This window comes from Sus scrofa, chromosome 6 (genome assembly GCF_000003025.6).
Source record: "Sus scrofa isolate TJ Tabasco breed Duroc chromosome 6, Sscrofa11.1, whole genome shotgun sequence".
Classification (NCBI taxonomy): Eukaryota; Metazoa; Chordata; class Mammalia; order Artiodactyla; family Suidae; genus Sus; species Sus scrofa.
Genome location: NC_010448.4, coordinates 10,271,986 through 10,289,429, shown reverse-complemented (window position 1 = coordinate 10,289,429; position 17,444 = coordinate 10,271,986). Strand labels below are relative to the sequence as shown.

Here is a 17,444-nt window from a genome sequence, read left to right as displayed (position 1 = left end):
AATATCATTACACCCTAGAAATATATTTATGTCCAAGTTACGGGTATACACTCTGAGTTTGAAGATTTATGAGATTATAAAAAAAATTTTAGTCATCAAGAATATGAAAAAATGAAATATTTTTCTTCTAGTCATGTAGCTGGGCAGATTGAAACGTTCTCCTAATTTCTCTTGACATACAGCCCATCTCTCATTAGCTTATAAGGGTGTCTGTAACTGCAGCACCTGTCAAATTCTTATTTCCAATGATCAACGATCACATTAAAAAGACAGCCCAACCTCATCTTGACTTTAAAAGTAGAGAAAGAAGCCTAATACTAAATGTGCATTCTGGAGCCAAGAGAGTATGTATTTTCTCAGCCCCTAAATCACACACTGATGGTAAAATAAGACCCAAGCAGCTCTTTGGAATACTGCAGTCTTTCATTCCTCACTGACCTCAGAGATATTCAGCCTAATCTTGATAAATTATCAGAGTATCACTTACCCTTCACAGGGGCTTCTATTTTTCCCTTGAACATTTTCTCCTGTGTTTTTTCTTCCATTCTGCTTATCATGAGTTATTTCACATTGGTTCCATCTCTGGTGGCATCCAGTTGATAGTTACTGAGGTTGGAAATAAAGAATATAAGGACATCAAAGAAGAAAACTGCAAACTATTACATTTAGAATGGCTAAGCAATGAGATTACTGAACAGCACGGGGAACTTTATCCACTTTCTTGGGAAAAAACCCGATGGAAGATAGTCTGAGAAAAAGAATATATATGTATGCCTGGGTCATTATGCTGTACGGCAGAAATTGACACAATGCTGCAAATCAACTATATGCTAATAGAATAAATTTAAATTTAAAAAAAGAAGAATGCTGATCAATTCCCAACAAAAGAGAATGTCTTCTGGGAAGCTCACACTCAAGGTCAGATTTTCACATTAAGTAATTTACATTATCAGCTGATCATGATCTCTGGAACTGACTCAGTTTAATCTAATTCCTAAATGGTTACTATAAGTCATAATGTCAAACTTCTGGTTTTAGTTTTTTGGATTTATTTGTTTTGTTTTGTGTTTCCTTTATTCTAAAGAAAACACCTATTCAGTGACTAAAAAAAATAAAATAAAAAGGATGTCTCTCATTCAGATCATACCTGCCCAAACAGCAAGGAACATATGGACACAAATTAGTAATCAGATTGTTAGATCAGAATGTAATCCCCCCAAAGGCAGAAATGGGTGGAAAATGATCATCTGGAATAGCAAAGACAAACAGTTGGCATGCATTCCACTATTACCTCTACTGCACCAGTGAAAGACATTGTTAATCAATCACTGCACACTTTTCATGATGAGCTCTGATATAAGCACTGTAGCCATCCCACAGAGTACTCTAGGCAGCCCTATCCAATCAATCATATAACAACAGAGTTGTTACATGAGATGAAATCTTATATGCCATATTGGCTTGGGGGAATGAGATCCAAGCCATGGATCTCCTTTTCCTGCCACAAGACAGAGAATTCTTCACCAGTTATCATAATTTATATTTATAGCAGATATAGAATTCTTCTCTCTCTGCTAGGAAATTACTGCCAAATTCTCCTTTTCTGGTAGAGTATATTTGACAGGTAAAATTATAGAAAGACAAACAATAATGTTTTTTTTTAATGATAGAATAATGTTGAACTTTAAGAAAAAGACTTTAGTGATGAGACCTGAGTCCCTGTATTTGTCAAAATCTCTATGGAGATTTGGTGTTTATTGAAAACCCCAAAGTTGTAGACTCCTGGCCATGCAGGAAAAAAAACTGCCCAGCCCACAGGAGACAGTGATCCAGGCTCTAGCATTACAGTTAAGGCTGACTACATACAGGCTTGCTTCACAAGTCAAGACAGATACTCAAGACCTCCCAATATGGTGCTCTGGACTACTCTTCCCAAGCAATCAGATTAATGTGCCAAGCAATCAATAGAGTTTTTCCATTCTCTCTTCTTCTGGCATGGCAGAAAGACATTGAACTGACATTCGCCCAGTCTCCTTAAGGTAAGTGTGGCCAGATGACTTGATGGGCCAATCCTATCAGAGGTGATGAGACATGGAAAGCTCTAAGAGACAGTGATGCAAGATCAGCTTTGGGCTTATAATGATGAGGGAGAGAGCTCTCAATCTTCCCATGATAGACACGGAACGTGACAGCTAATTTTCTGCATCAACCTGACTGGTCACAGGATGCTCAAATTAAACATTATTTCTAGGTGTATCTACATGGGTGTTTCTGGATGAGACCCACATTTGAACTGATGAACCCAGTAAAACAGATGGTCTTCCCCAACACAGTGGGCATCTGTCAATCTGCTGAGGGCAGAAGAGACCAAATAGAAGAGAAAGGTGGAATGTGCCCCCTTTTTATCCTGCCTTACTATTTGAGCTGGGGAATCTCATTTCATCTTCTCCTGGGCTCAGGTTGGGACTTACACCATAGGCTCCCCTGGTTCCGAGGCCTTTGGATTCACCCTCAAAGATGCCATCATCTTTACTGGGTCTCCAGCAGAGAGCAGATCACAAGACTGTCTCATCCTCCATAGTTGTGTGAGTCGATTCTTCGTAATAAGTGTGTGTGTGTGTGACTGGTTCTGTTTCTCTGGAGAACCCTAACACAAGCATGTAGAGTGAGTAAGAAATAAGCCTTTGTTCTTTCAGGCCATTGAGATCTGAGAGTTGCCTCTTCCTTCAGCATAACCCAGATTATTCTGAGACATCATGCAAGGGAAACTTTTCTTCTTTTTTTTTTTTTTTTTTTTTTTTTTTGCAATCCTTGCAACATCTTTCTGGAAACTCTCAATAGGAAAATTTGTGCTTCATCAAGGTCTCTTCAATTTTGGCAAACTTTAAAATATAAGCAGATTAAAAATAAGCTCTCTTGATATGTGGGGTCTTTTTATATGGGATCTCTAAAGAGGACCAGAGAGTGGGTTTGAACACAATAGGGAGGAGAAGGGGGAAGGAAATGAAGGAGAAATACACATGGGAACAATTCTTCAGGCCTTTTGCAAACTTGTGCTGATCCCTGATTTTTCTGATTTCTCCAGGATGCCTGGGCAGGGGCCCAAGCCAATCTGTGTTGGAATAAGATACACTGAACCACAGTGAGTGTGCTGGGCCCCAACATCACCATTGAAAGCAAGATGGGGACAAGAATGGTTAAATGCTACAACCATCATTTTCCAGGCAAACATTTAATTTTTTGTTGTTTATATGTCTCTTCTGCAATAGGAAAAAATTTCAAATAAGTGATTTAAAGAGGGCTTGGTTCCTACAAAAGACAGTATTTTTCTGTCTAGCTTTCGCAATATATAGCTAAAAAATATTTTTCAACAATATGATTACAAATTGTAAGGGGTGCCATCCAAAAAATACAAACTACGAATCCAACTTCTAAAAGTGCACACAATGTCAAATAATAAAATTTTTTTATATAATAGAAAACATGTTTTCTTGGGTAAAGTAGGCTGCTGAAATTTTAAAGGATGTCATAATAATTAATTCCCAAACAGATAAACTGAAGGCATGTTTGTATTTCCTCCCACTGCTATTTTCTTATCAAGGATATGGTTTAGAAGAAGATTTTAAAGTGATAATGTCAAGTCACATAAACATATTATGCTTTCCCAGTCAAATTTCATCTAAACTACACATTCAGTTACGGTTTCATGAAATTATAAGGTCCTGGGAATGTATTTCCTAACTGTACATGGCACGTAAAAGATCTACTTTTATAAAACATTTGAAGGGTAAATTGAAGAATTAATCAGAGAAGAGGAACATATTTTCCCCCTTCAAATCACATATTTATTAGTTTTATAAATGGTGTAGATTAATTCATCCATTTATTTCATCAAAAGATACTTCTAAGCACTTGTCACCCACAAGGCTCAATTCTAGATGCTGAAGCTACCACTGTGAATAAGACAGACAACAAGAACCATGGACTCAGAGAGGTTACTCTCCAGTAGGGGTCATAAATGAACAGAAATGAGATAGAAAGAGAGAGTGAGAGGGAGGTGATGGATGGATAGATGGATGGATGGATAGATAGAGGGATAGATAGATAAATGTTAGGTACCACTAAAGATTTCTTCTTACATCATGTATAAGGTCTACAGTCAAGGGATGGAGAATGATGGTCAGAGGCACTATTTAAATAAAAACGTCAAGGACATCATCTCTGAGGAAGATACCTTTGTGAAGAATCCTAAATAAATTGTGAAGACCATTCCACGTACAGTGGAGAGTAGGTGCAGACCCTGACGTAGAAACAAACTTGGAAAATTTAAGACACAGATCTTGAGACGGCAAGATCTAAGATGGAACCATGAGAGAAGAGAAGAGAACATCACGAAGAAAGTTATCCCTGGAGGCAAGGAGGTCAAAGAGAACTCAAAGCACTGGCTGGTTCATTTAGGTTAACGATCTCATATCCTTTGGTTGAGCATTTGTGAATCAACTCTGAATCTAGTCTTTCTTATCTATTAATATAAAGGTCAACTCTTCACTATAAACGGCACATCTGCCTGTCTCTCAAGTGTTGGATATGTAATATTTGCATTGTTATTTGTTTCTAAATATTTTATAAATACCTCTGTGGCTTTTTTTTTAGTATTCTGTGATTTCTGAAATAGGGTTCTCTATGTGCCCATTACCTAACATGTTGCTCATATCTGTATCTTCAGTGATGTTTAATCTCTCAGTATCTATAAGAAAAATGCTTCAATCTCCTGTTACAATTTTGTACTTGTCCATTTCTCCTTGTAAGTCTGCCATTTTTGCTTATATCTTTTTGTGATTACCTTGTTATTTATGCATATCCAGCATCAACTGTACAGTAACTTCCTGGTTAGTTATTTTTTTATTAGGATTCTATAAATCCTACTCGTATATTTCACCTTATAGTCTATTCTATCTGACATTAATATGACTATTGTAGCTCTGCCTGATATATTTTTTCTATCCTTTAACTTTCAACTTTTCTGTGTTATCACACATCAAAAATACCTCATAAAAAATGCAGAAAATTTTTCTCCCAGTCTAAAAATTGCTGTCTTTTAATATGTGAACTAAGAAATTTGCATTTATTATGATCACGGATATACCTAGATTCAATTCTACCATTATTCTATTTAAGATGGATTATATTGTTAATCAAATCCCAATGACAACTTGATAGTGAAAATTCAGATTATACCCCCAAGTGTGGAGCCAATTTATGCCTTTGTCTCCAGTGGGAAGCTTTTTTTCTCCTCTACAGACCCCCAAACAGAATCAAGCTCCCGGCTGTCTCTCCAACTAAGGAGCACAGTGTTTCTACCTACCTCTCTTCACACCAAGGCAGCACTTGCGGTTTTACGGGCCAGTTTCCATCCCAAATCCCTGCCTTGCATTGGCCAAAGGGTCACTTGGTTAGTTTTCTAGGGATATCATAGCTAAATCTTACAGACTGAGGTGGGGGTGGGGCTCAATAACAGAAATTTATTTTCTCACAATTCTAGAGGCTCAAGGTTCAAGATCAAGGTATTGCCAAGACTGGTTTCCTCTGAGGCCTCTCTCCTCGGCTTGTAGACAGCCACCTTCTCTTTGGGTCTTCATACGGTCTTTTGTCTGTGCACATCTGTGTCCAAACCCTCTCCGAAGAAGGACACCAATTCTATCGGATTAGGACACAAGCTAATGACCTTGTTTTAAGTTAATTACTCATCTAAAGGCACTTTCATCAAATATAGGACTGGGGATTAGGACTTCCATATATGGATTTTAGAGGAAAGGACATAATTCAACCCATAATAGACAACCTCCAAATTCAATCTGCCAGGTTGCTCGACGTAGAGGCTCTGGACATTCTTTACGCCCCTCTCTGAGTCTAGTTTAAGACCAAGCTCCAAGGCTAACCTTTCTAGGGAGTTAATCCAGTCTGCTGTCCCCAGACAGAATTCAGTGCTTCCTCATCACAAAGCACTGTGCACATATTTCCCTTATCGTCACACATAATCATTGAGCACATACATCCCGGCAGAGGAGAACTACGCCGCCACGCTGGTGATGATGCAGCACCTGGCACAAAAACCCTTTGAGGTGGTCACTGTTATTAACTGCATTTTTAAAATAAAGAAGCTATGTCACAGAAGGTTAAATCAGTCCACCCAAGATCACAAAGCCAGGATTCGAACACAGGAGTCCTCAGGAGTCCACAGAGCCCACATCCTTATACCACTGCTTACTGACTTTGGAATCAAAGAGACTTGGTACCTTGATGGCTCCTTCCACAAATACTAAGATCTGATGTCACGTCACTCAGTGTGACAGGGCCTGAGGATGCCCAGTGAGCAAAACCCAGCACGGACTTTGTTCTCCTGGAGCTTAACACCCAACGGTGGAGCTGTACCTGGTGGAGAGCATGGGGTGATGATTTCGATGACGTCAAATTATAAACTAAGAAAGAGTGCCTTCAGGGGAGGAGTATGATTGTAACAGAGAAAGCTGCCATAGAATTAGGATGGCAGGAACCTGCCTGAACACACGGATACGAGGAGGGGGAGCTGGTGTTAACTAAATGAGGGTCAAGAATACAGAGAGAATATTCTAAACCAAAAGAGCACGTCCTAAGGTCACGTGGAGGAAGCAGGTGAGCAAAGTCAATGAATTGTATGAACATCCATGAGGCTAGAACACAGAGTGAGAAAGAAGGTGGAGGGAGATGGTTCTGGACAGGTTGACAGAGAAATAGCTAAACCTCTCTAAGGATTTCTATCAGAAGGGTTTTACCAGGGAGTTCCCATCGTGGCTCAGTGGTCAATGAATCCGACTAGGAACCACGAGGTTGCGGGTTTGATCCCTGGCCTTGCTCAGTGGGTTAAGGATCCAGCGTTGCTGTGAGCTGTGGTGTAGGTTGCAGAGGCGGCTCAGACCCCAAGTTGCTGTGGCTCTGGCATAGACTGGTGACTACAGCTCTAACTGGACCCCTAGCCTGGGAACCACCATATGCCATGGGAGCGGCCCAAGAAATGGCAAACAAACAAACAAACAAACAAAAACCCAAAAAGAAGAAAAAACTAAGGGTTTTACCAGGTTTGACCCATCCATAAACTGTTGATAATAATTCCTTCTTTGCAGAACTGTAGTAAGGATTTTCTGGGGGGGAAAAAAAAAACCTTCAACAAATGTCTGGGTTGTGGTCAGCACCCAACCATCAGACTTTCCTTCAGTTTTCTCAACTGTATTTCTTTTAAGGAATGTCTAATCAACAGTCTTGTCCGCTGAGGTTTTAGGCCTCCTTTAAACGGATTCTCACACAAATGGAGGACATTGGTATCTCACTCTGAGCCATGTTCTTTCAACCTTTAATTTGCATGAAAATGACCAGATGAAATAAACGTCGTCCTGCCCCCAAAACCACAACTGTGAAATCAAGTAAACTCTGCAAAAGTGGCCCAACCAGAGGATTTGCCAAATGCCACCACTACCAATTAGAGGCCATGGTGATTTGCAACAACATACTTAAAAAAGAATAAGAAGGCTTTCTTCCAACGATTACCGCGAAAAATTTTCTTTTATAGAGAGAACAGAGGGTAACAGTGTTTAATATTCTTCCTGGAGTACCCACTGTTGCTCAGTGGAAATGAACCCACCTAGTATCCATGAAGACAGAAGTTCAATCCCTGGCCTCACTCAGTGGATTAAGGATCTGGTGTTGCCGTGAGCTGTGGTGTAGGTCGCAGACGTGCCTCAGGTCCTGTGTTGCTGTGGCTGTGGTGTAGGCTGGCAGCTCTAGCTTCAATTCAACGCCTAGCCTGGGAACTTCCATATGCCACATCTGCAGCCTTAAAAAGCAAAAAAAAAGAGAATATTCTTCCCTAGGTTTCAGGACAATTGTGTGTTGAGTGAGTGCTACATTTTATCGGGTGCTTTCTGACCTCCTTTTGGGCTGTATATTCCCATTTCTCAAATGTAAAGAGTTCCCTCTTCCTCATCTTTACAAGTACAACAGTTGGAAACATCACGTTCACACTACAAGGAAACGTTGGTTGAGAAGGGAAATTAGGACATGCACTAGGATTCCTGGTGCTACCTCTACACTGGCCTTGGGTCATGTTGGAGCAGTAGACATTACTCACACTTTAGCCTAAAGATGGACAAAGACTTTTTTCTTTATACCCCATCACTTACCTGAGACAATCTTAGAATGGTCACATCCAACTGTCCTAAGTGGGAAATCAACACAGAAACCAAGATTACCAAGAATACAGATAATCTATTGACCAAGAATGACCTACTCACTCGACGCAGCTGGAGGTAATTTCCAACTTCTCATCTCCCTTTAACTCAGCACCTAAGAATTCATTCCTACCCATCTTAGCTCTTATCTGCCTTCTCTAAACACTGAGCCCAACAGAGAGAGACCCACGTCTCCTTTGTGGGTTATCTAGACTCATCTCTTCTTTGGTTGCCTAACAGCAGGAGTAAACTTAACATGAAATCTCACCTCCTATTCCTCCTTAGGCTGAGGCTTTAATGGGCATCTCTCAAAACAAAACTAGAAATGCAAGGTTCACACACACAAGAGCAGAGGGGCATTTCCTTACATGTAACCCATTCGCCAAAGTAAAGTTTTCTAAAAAAAAAATGGAAAAAAAATTGTGCCACAGAAAATAACAAGTCTAACACCCACTAACTAGTCTCCTGTGCTCCATCCTTTTTAAATGCAGATGCTGTTTTCATACAACAATTTCTACATCCTATTTCATAATTTTGTAATGATTTTCAATCTGTTAAAACCTCTCTTCTTAGCCTCCAAATACCTTTATATACTGAATTGTACAAAAATAACCTAAGATAAGGCAGAGCAGAATGTGCTGAGTCGTCTTTTTTGCAACTATGATTTTGCATATACTGATTACTTTGCCTTGAATTATTTGTGGTACACAGTTTTCAACTTTATTGGCTTCTCAGCATCTCAGCTTTTTCATTTTTTGGAGAATGCCACCCATGTACCACTACCAAAGCTGAAAATGTCAGGTACTTGTGTTCCCAGACTCCCTTTCAACTAAGGCATAAACACACGACCCAGGCTCTGCACCTCTCACAATGGACCCACGATGAACTTTGAAACAGGAGCCAGAACTACCAAGAAGTGAGACTGTCTCCGGCAGCAATTAAGGTTGCCGCAAACTTGAGCTCGCAGGGTACGACTACCGGGCTGCAAGTCCAAGTATTCAGGGCTTGAGCTTTTTTGCCAGTCCGGTTCTAGGGTATGACTTTGATCTCTGTTGCTGGCTGTGTAAATCTGAGCCTGGTTTTTAGCTCCCCTAACAACACCCTTTAAATCAAACTCCTTTCCTGTTCAAATCAGCCAGAATCAGTGACTGGAATGCCCAGTCAAGCATCCTTACTACACCTTTATTACCTGGTGAACAGCTTGAAGCTCCCACTGAGTGGCTGCTAAGGGAAAATAGGAGGCAATTTGACTGACTATTATTGATCTAATTCCTGCAGATAAATAGGATTTAAAAAAAAAAAAAAAAAAAACAGACCAATCTCCTATTTTGGAGCCTCGGAACCCAGGTGAGATTGCTGATCTCCTTTCTGTGGGAACAAAGGTTATTGTCCCAAATAACTACCCATCAGTCTGACAGCCATACTTGTATACCTCTAGTGACACACACAAATCTTTTCAGTTACGATGAAGGTAAAAATGTTTTTTAAAAGGTCTTTCTACTTTCAGAAGATGGAAATCCTTGGATGATGAGAAATTTTTTTTTTCAGGTGACTCTTTTGGATCACAGGTTTCTGCATGCTTTTACTGAAAAGTACATGACATGTCATGTTTTCAGAGCAGAAGGAGACATTCGCCAACTGAATCTGCATAATCCCATCCTTCATTCTGCCTTAGACTCAGGGTCAAGTGAACTGCATCTCATGGCAGAAGTCCCCTCTCTAGCACTGAGGAATAAGACCTTTCCAGAGCAGGAAATAAGACCCTGTCACCCCCAGGGTTGTTCTCCCCTCATGCCCTCTATACTCAGCCCAAAAGCTTCTGTCTGGGGAATCCTCCCTTGCCATGAGGATGGCGACACACAGGGTGCCCTCTGAGCAAACTTGGGAATGTACCCCCACCACACTGTCACCCAGATTTTAGGACACACCAGGGAGCGATGCTGTGCAGTCAGAGTCACAAGTGAGCCATTGTTTCAGGCTGTGGTTTCTCCTGTGTCACTGTGCTCTCAGAGTGCATGCTTCTTACGAACAAGGTCAGCAACAGACCCTTAAATTACATAGTTGTGGGTGTAGACAGAGCCTTCCAAACTTGGCTCTCAATCAGAACAAAATTTGTGCTGAGACATAAAGAAAATTTTGTGCTGCTGGGAATGTTCATCCAGAGAAATCTAAAAATATTGAGTTGCTTGACTACAGATACGCAAGGGGATATAGAGATAACACTTTGCTACAAGTGAGTGTCTGGCAAAATTTACATACTAAACTGCTGGTAGAGAAATCCTACCTAGAACCCAACAGAATAAATCAGATTCAACCCGCTTGTCAATTTGAAATAATAGGTAACTGGGTGCTAATCATTGGCTTAGTGGGAAAGAGTATACGATCGATTAGTTATGGCTGCCCTGGAATTGGAGGTGGGGAGTAGCAACATGAGTACCCTGAATTTTAAAAACCCTGTCATCTGATGTAACGGTGTCAGTTAAGCATTGCCTGATTTCCTCAATTCCACACTGAGTTCCCCATCCTTGGAAACTGCAAAAATGTTTCCTTCTGCTTCTCTTCTAATACTTCTTATATTCCTCTCTTATTTGCATGCTTCTGTTTACCTCTTCTAGCTCTTTAATTCCCCAAGGCAAGAAACTTCATCTTATTTACTCTTGCATCCCTCTTAATCTAGATTATGAGATTCCTAACAATCTCCCATTCATTCTTTCTCCTATCCCTTAATTCAGCAACTGAATTCAGCAGCACTGAATTTCTGCTCTGTGTTGGAACTGGTTAGGCTCAGGAACAGAAGCACAAATAAGATCCACTCCATACCTTCAATAAGCTCATGGCCTAGTAGACTATCCAATGAATGCAGCAAAAATTCTATTCTGATTCTCCTATTGGTGGGATCCATGCTACTGACTGTCTTAGAGGGGCTGGTGTGTCATGACTTATGAACTAGGTTTCCATATACATTGTACTCATGTTATTCCAGTGAGATGGATGGGGCAGTGAACTAAGGTTGTATCAGAGAGGTTAAGAAACTCACCCCCAGTTTCACCACAATGTGTTTTGACAGATCAGTCAAGAAATGCTTTTGAAAGTAACCATGAAGCAAAAAGAGAAAAACTCTCTTCTGTAGCGCTGTGACCTGAAAGCTGAGCTCTGACAATTACCCCAGCTCTAAACACAGAGCAGCAGCCTCAGTGTCTGGGTTGGCTGAATAACAACCCCTATGAAAACGTCCATATCCTAACCCTAGGAAGCTGAGAATATGCAAAGTTTCACGGCCAAAATGAAAGTGAGGTTTCAGATGGAATTAAGGTTGCTAATCAGCTGACACTTACACACGGAGATTATCTTGAATTTTTCCAGGTGGGTCCAATGTAATCAGAAGGTTCTTAAATGGGGAAAAGGGAGACAGAAGAGAACCAGAGAGATGCCAGCCCAGGGAGGACTCAGCTGGACATTGCTAGCTTTGAAGATGGAGGAAGTAACCACAGCCAAGGAATGCAGGCAGCTCCTTCAAGGGCTGGAAAAGCCCCTAGACTCTCCTAGAGCTTCCAGAAGGAGCAGCCCTGCCAACACTTGGACTTCAGCCCCATAAAGCTCATTCTGGATCACTGACTTCCAGAATTGCAAAGTAATAAATGTGTGTTGTTTTAAACCATTGTGTTTGTGGTAATTTGACACAGCAGTAATAGGAATCAAATTCAGAGTACTTGGGAGCAAATCAATTTCAAAAGGTGTGTGTGTGTGTGTCTTACATAAGAGAATATATATACACAGGGTCCTCCGTGCAGCAGAACAGCGACAAATGTTAGCTCCTTTCTGTTGTCCCTTGGAAATAGCCATGTCCTGGGAGTCTTTTTTTAAAAATCACAATTTAAGCAATTTCTGGCCTATACTATTCTCTAACAACATTCAGAAACACCGAAGAAAAAGAAATAAACCGGGAGTTCCCATCATGGCTCAGCAGGTTAAGGACCTGACATTGTCTCTATGAGAATGAGGGTTCAATCCCTGACCTCGCTCAGTGGGTTCAGGATCTGGCATCGCCGTGAGCTGTGGTGTAGGTCACAGATGCGGCTCAGATCTGGTGTTGCTGTGGCTGTGGTGTAGGCTGGCAGTTGCAGCTCCTATTCAACCCCTAGCCTGGGAACTTCCACAGGCCACAGGTGTGGCCCTAAAAAGCAAAAAATAAAAATAAAAAATCAACGAAACTCTTCTTCAAAGAACATAGGTCTCCATCCTACCTATACGTGAGAATCACCCGAGGAACTTTAAAAAAATACAGACACCCAGGCTCTTTCTCGGACCAATCAGACAGTCTGTGCAGGAAGGAATCTCAAGCACGGGTCTTTTAAATGCTCCCCAGGTAATTCTAAGGTGTGATGAGGGTTAAAAGCACCCACCCAAAGCCACAGAGGAGCCTTTTACAGCAGAAGCAAGAGCAAGGCCTTCTTGATTCTGGGCCCCTGTGTCCCCACCATGCCCATCATATAACTTTCCAGCACCTTCTCCTAAAAACACTAGCTTTCCTGTTTTATTTTTAGTTTCAAAAAACTCTTGCCAAAAGAAAACAGACTCCGAAGTCCAACTGATGAAAAAGGTGAAAACGGGAGGTGGTGGAGTTCCCGCTGTGGCTCAGCAGTAATGAATCCGACTGGTATCCATGAGGATGCCCGTTCAATCCCTGGCCCTGCTCCGTGGGTTAAGGAGCTGGCATTGCTGGAGCTGTGGTGTAGGCCAGCAGCTGTAGCTCCAATTAGACTCCTAGCCTGGGAACTTCCGTGTGATGCAGGTGCAGCCCTAAAAAGCAAAAAAAAAAAAAAAAAAAAAGGTTGGGGGGAGAATGTATGGTGCCTAGAGTCCTTCAGGTTCCGGCCTTCCACATGTCCTCCAAAGCCAAAGTGCCAGAGGTGGAAGTGCTGTGTACTCAGTCAGCCACAGATGTGGGCTGAAAACCCCATCTAGTGTGGCACAGCACCCCCACTGTGTACCACAGACCATTAGATCCTCAAGACACTAACAGATGCTATGGGGGAAAATAATGATAACAACGGGAGGGCGGCTATGGTCAAAATATCTTAGAAAAACACCACCCACGATCTCCCACTCTTGAATAGTAAAGGCTATGAGAGGCCCTGTAGTTAAAAAATGTTTAATATAAAAGGTTTTAAAAATTCAAATACATATGCAAATTTAAAATGTATATATTTAGTAAATGATATATATATTTATAGTATATGTAGTAAAATATATACTTATAGCATATATAATAAGATGTGTGTGTGTGTATACATACATAGTTTAACCTAATACTTCCTCAGCTTACTTGACCAAGGAACAGTTTTGTAAGGCATATTGTCATTCACAGGACTCAGTGCAGAAATTCAATTCCTTCTTGTGAAAGATGAGAAAACGGGGGCTCAGGAGCTGATGTAAGGTTAGGAAGCACAGTCTGCCAATGCCTCCCTGTCTGACCCTGAACCCCCCGGGCTTCCATGACCTGGGCTGTGTCCAGCACGCTGACAGCTTCCCACCCTAGGGCACCTGTGTTGGCCATCCCTGTCTCAGAACTTCCTCTGGTCCCACGGAAGTTCACTCGGGGGCAGGAATGATGAGGGCTGGTGCATAAATGCTTCGCTTTCCCATCTTCCTGGATGGGATGTGCTCCATGTGGATTTTCTGAGAGCCTCCAGGGAGTTGAGCCCCAAGTACCTACCTCGAAGGTCTGCTCAGGAGTGGCCCTCTCATTGGCTAACCTCCTTTTCCTGCCCCTAACCCTGTTTCCTTACCTGTGCTTCCCAGAATCAACCTCCTAATGAGTTCAACTTGAAGTCTGCTTTTGGAGAACCCAAGCAAAGAGTTACTCAGAGAGCTAGGTACACAAAATGATCTAAATTTAAAGTCTAGTTCAGACACTAGTAGATGATTTTTTGGCCATGCCCACAGGCATGCCGAAGTTCCTGGGCCAGGGAGAGAACCCAAGACATAGCAGGGAAAACAATGGGTCCTTAACCACAAGGCCACCAGGGAACTCCAGCAGATGATTTTTTTAAAGAGCAGTTTTAGGTTTACGGCAAAAATATGGGGAAGGTGCAGAGATTTCACATATACCCCCACCCTCAAACATACATAGCCTCCCCCCTGCCACCATAGTAGGACACAAGTTACAATAAATGAAGCTACACTGACACATCACTATCATTCAAAGCCCATTGTCTACATGAGGGTTTGCTCTTAGTGCTGTATGTCCTATGGGTTTGGACAAATGTATAATGACATGTACCCATCATTAGAGCATCATACAGAGAAGTTTCACAGCTTTAAAAATCCTCTGTGGTAATGATTTGGTTTTTACCATGAAATCAGATTCAAGTTTAAGGTTCCAAGTTTTAGGTAGACATAGACATTCTCTCCTGAGACAAGCAGCTAAAACTTACCACAAAAATCAGAAGAGTAGAAGCTTTTTCTTCCCTCTGACACACACACACAAAAAAAAAAATTGAGAAATAAGGTTGTGTCAGAGATAAAGCCTTTTGCCTTATCTTCAGAAAAAAGGCAGGGTTGATCCATCTCTGTGCCCTCCAGTGAAAGGTCACAGACAAATAATCAGTCATGTTGCGAGAATGTTCTTTAAGAGCTAAGAAGGAAACAGACATGCTTCAGAAAGTTGAACTCAGGAATTTCTGAACAGGCTGCACATCTGAGATGGCTCCAGGCTGCCAATATTTTTTTCACAAACAGCGAATAAATTTGCTCAAGAAATTAGCTGTCAATAGCAGGGGTATGAAAATCTAGCCAGAGCTCTAAGTTTGGCCAAGGATCTCAAACTGTTTTCCAGATATTTGGGGCTCAGTAAAATCTAACACATTTTCCCCGGGAATTTTTTTTCCACTTTAATTTTCTAAATCCTAAAATTGTAAGGGAACTTTGATATGGGCTTCTTAAACCTGAGTTGATATTAACCAAGGAAACCTAAGTTGATATTAATCATCTCCTGATGATTGCTTTAATGGAAGGATTTTCAAGAAACTAACACTTGATTTTGGTGAATGTGATTTTCCTCCATATTTAAATTTTGCACACTCTATATGCTGAGGAGGGTATATTTAAGGTTGAAATCTCATGAGAGGAGCTTACATTTTTCACAGGGAGGGAGAAGAAGACACACACACACACACACACACACACACACACACACACACACACACACACACACACAGAAAGAATCTATAGGGGCTTCAAGCAACCTGCCCTGAGAGCTGGGAGGAGAGAAATATCTATTAAGGCAGAGAAAATGCAGCCCTTGCCTTTCACCCTGGAGGAGACTGATAATGTCTAAGGCCAGTTGGACAAGAGTCAGGACAGACTCTTGTTGTTAGAATCCATCTGCTCAGCTCTGAGTATCTGAAGAACTGGAGGATTCAGGGTCGTGTGCTTCAGAACACAGCTACATTTCTGACCTACCTTCATCAAAAGCCACGTTTGCCTAGAAATCTATCCCCGGAAGTCCTTGTGCCCCATGAGGATGTGACCTGTTGCTCCTTCCTCACTGCCTTCTCCATCCTCAGCTCTTGCCACGTCCATTGCCAGGAACTTTCCGCTGACCTGGCGTCAGACCTCTACCCCGACAAATGAGCAGACCATCTGACCTTCCACTTGCTTAGCTCTGAGAGCAGATATCACTTTAAAGGGCAGAGAGTCCGTCTGAAGGTTGTTCTCCATCTCCTTGACCCCACGCCGTGCAGCTCCTGCTAGTGGAAGACCACCTCATCTCCCCACTTCCACCTGTACACCTCCCACCAAGCCTCTCCATGGATATGCCACCTTCTCCATCCAGGGCAAATCACCCTCTGCAGATGACATAAGGGGTCTCCTACAAGGAATGTTTTGACAGGGTGATGGGAAAGGTCCCCTTTGACCACAAAGGACTCCCTCAGAAGCCCAACACAGGACCAAAATGTCCATCATTCAGCTCCTTTCTCTGGAGTAAAACATGGAAGGCAGGTGTCTAGGGAAGTGGCAAACATGCGATGTCCTTATCAACCATAGGCATGCTCGCTAAAGTGAGTTTATCACATTTGTTCTGGCCACCAGCAGGGATAATGAAACTGGATCATGGACACGAAGTATCTGCTAAGATCTGACAAGGAAGGATGCTAAGGGCCTATGGGGTTGAGCAATCAAAACGGTTCTCCTTAGAAAAGGGAACTCTCCTATACCACTGGTGGGAATGTCAGTTGGTGCATCCACTACGAAGAACAGTATGAAGGTTCCAAAAAAACCGAAAAATAGAGTTACCAAGTGATCCAGCAAGCCTACTCCTGGGCATATACCCACAAATGAAGAAAACTCTAATTTGAAAAGATACAAACAGCCCAAGATTCAAAGCATCACTATTTACAATAGCCAAAACATGGAAGCATCCTACGTGTCCACCAACAAATGAATGGATAAAGAAGATGTGAGATATATATATATCACATGTGTATATATATATATATATATCAGCTATAAAAGCATGAAATAATGCCATTCACAGCAACATGGATGGACCTAGAGATTATCATACTAAGTGAAGTAAATCAGACAAAGACAAATATCATATGCTATCAGTTGTATGTGCAATCTACAAAAAAGATAAAATGAACTTATTTACAAAACTGCAACAGACTCACAGACATAAAAAACAAACTTATGATTACCAAAGGGGAACGAGGAGGAGGGATAAATTAGGAGTTTAAGATTAACAGATACATACTGCTGTATATGAAATAGATAAATAGCAAGGACCTACTGTATAGCATAGGGACCTGTATTCATATCTTATAATAACCTGCAGTGGGAAAACCTGAAAAATAATATAGTACATATTTACATATATTATATATATAACTGAATCACTTAGCTGTACACCTGATATTAATACAACATTGTCCATCAATGATACTTTGATAAAAAAGTTACTCCTTAGTTATGGGAATAAGAAGGGGGGCAGGCATTAAGGAGACAAAATAAGGGCCCAACAAAATAAGCAGACAAAATATGCCCGAAAAAGAACATAGCCCCAAGGAGAATATACACAGGTAGGAAAAGATGATGAAATTCCTATGAAAACACACAAAAAAATTCCACCGTATGACCCAGCAATCCCACTCTGGGGCACTTATCAGGACAAAACTTTCC

The 17,444-nt window shown here is 41.4% G+C and overlaps 1 long non-coding RNA gene across 2 annotated transcripts in view; it reads right to left on the bottom strand.

Annotated features, from left to right (window-relative positions):
• Positions 1–17,444, bottom strand: part of LOC110260910 — a 196,208-nt gene that overhangs the window by 79,933 nt on the left and 98,831 nt on the right. For both annotated transcript variants that reach the window (XR_002344486.1, XR_002344487.1), the window contains one exon: positions 488–606. This is a non-coding gene — a long non-coding RNA (uncharacterized LOC110260910). The remainder of the gene's footprint in view (positions 1–487; positions 607–17,444) is intronic.